The following is a 2202-nucleotide window of genomic DNA, read 5'->3' as shown; positions in this document are numbered from 1 at the left end:
ACTTTTCCCATACAAAAGATCACCGGGCATGACTTTCACAATACAAAAGTTCACCGGGCATGACTTTCCCAATACAAAAGTTCACCGGGCATGACTTTTCCCATACAAAAGTTCACCGGGCATGACTTTCCCAGTGCAAAAGATCACCGGGCATGACTTTTCCCATACAAAAGATCACCGGGCATGACTTTCCCAATACAAAAGTTCACCGGGCATGACTTTCCTAATACAAAAGTTGACCGGGCATGACTTTCCCAATACAAAAGTTCACCGGGCATGATTTTTCCCATACAAAAGTTGACCGGGCATGACTTTCCCAATACAAAAGATCACCGGGCATGACTTTCCCAATACAAAAGTTCACCGGGCATGACTTTCCCAGTACAAAATATCACCGAGCATGACTTTCCCAATACAAAAGTTCACCGGGCATGACTTTCCCAGTACAAAAGTTCACCGGGCATGACTTTCCCAATACAAAAGTTCACCGGGCATGACTTTCCCAATACAAAAGTTGACCGGGCATGACTTTCCCAATACAAAAGTTCACCGGGCATGACTTTCCCAATACAAAAGTTCACCGGGCATGACTTTCCCAGTACAAAAGATCACCGGGCATGACTTTCCCAATACAAAAGTTCACCGGGCATGACTTTCCCAATACAAAAGTTCACCGGGCATGACTTTCCCAATACAAAAGTTCACCGGGCATGACTTTTCCCATACAAAAGTTCACCGGGCATGACTTTTCCCATACAAATGTTCACCGGGCATGACTTTCCTAATACAAAAGTTCACCGGGCATGACTTTCCCAGTACAAAAGATCACCGGGCATGACTTTCCCAATTCAAAAGTTCACCGGGCATGACTTTCCCAATACAAAAGTTCACCGGGCATGACTTTCCCAATACAAAAGTTCACCGGGCATGACTTTCCCAATACAAAAGTTGACCGGGCATGACTTTCCCAGTACAAAAGATCACCGGGCATGACTTTCTTAGTACAAAAGATCACCGGGCATGACTTTCCCAATACAAAAGTTCACCGGGCATGACTTTCCCAATACAAAAGTTCACCGGGCATGACTTTCCCATACAAAAGTTCACCGGGCATGACTTTCCCAATACAAAAGTTCACCGGGCATGACTTTCCCAATACAAAAGTTCACCGAGCATGACTTTCCCAGTACAAAAGATCACCGGGCATGACTTTCCCAATACAAAAGTTGACCGGGCATGACTTTCCCAATACAAAAGTTCACCGGCTCCCAATACAAAAGTTCCCAATACAAAAGTTCACCGGGCATGACTTTCCCAATACAAAAGTTCACCGGGCATGACTTTCCCAGTACAAAAGTTCACCGGGCATGACTTTCCCAATACAAAAGTTCACCGGGGATGACTTTCCCAGTACAAAAGATCACCGGGCATGACTTTCCCAGTACAAAAGATCACCGGGCATGACTTTCCCAATACAAAAGTTGACCGGGCATGACTTTCCCAATACATAAGTTCACCGGGCATGACTTTCCCAGTACAAAAGTTCACCGGACATGACTTCCCCAATACAAAAGTTCACCGGGCATGACTTTCCCAGTACAAATGTTCACCGGGCATGACTTTCCCAATACAAAAGTTCACCGGGCATGACTTTCCCAATACAAAAGTTCACTGGGCATGACTTTCCCAGTACAAAAGATCACCGGGCATGACTTTCCCAATACAAAAGTTCACCGGGCATGACTTTCCCAATACAAAAGTTCACCGGGCATGACTTTCCCAATACAAAAGTTGACCGGGCATGACTTTCCCAATACAAAAGTTGACCGGGCATGACTTTCCCAGTACAAATGTTCACCGGGCATGACTTTCCCAATACAAAAGTTCACCGGGCATGACTTTCCCAATACAAAAGTTAACCGGGCATGACTTTTCCCATACAAAAGTTCACCGGGCATGACTTTCCCAATACAAAAGTTCACCGGGCATGACTTTTCCCATACAAAAGTTCACCGGGCATGACTTTCCCAATACAAAAGTTCACCGGGCATGACTTTCCCAGTACAAAAGATCACCAGGCATGTCTTTCCCATACAAAAGTTCACCGGGCATGACTTTTCCAATACAAAAGTTCACCGGGCATGACTTTCCCAGTACAAAAGTTCACCGGGCATGACTTTCCCAGTACAAAAGATCACCGGG

Source organism: Musca autumnalis, unplaced genomic scaffold, assembly GCF_047663935.1.
Source record: "Musca autumnalis isolate F117 unplaced genomic scaffold, ASM4766393v1 scaffold_139, whole genome shotgun sequence".
In the NCBI taxonomy this organism is placed as follows: domain Eukaryota; kingdom Metazoa; phylum Arthropoda; class Insecta; order Diptera; family Muscidae; genus Musca; species Musca autumnalis.
The sequence above is the reverse complement of the archived record's forward strand: the minus strand, read 5'-3'. Positions refer to the sequence as shown.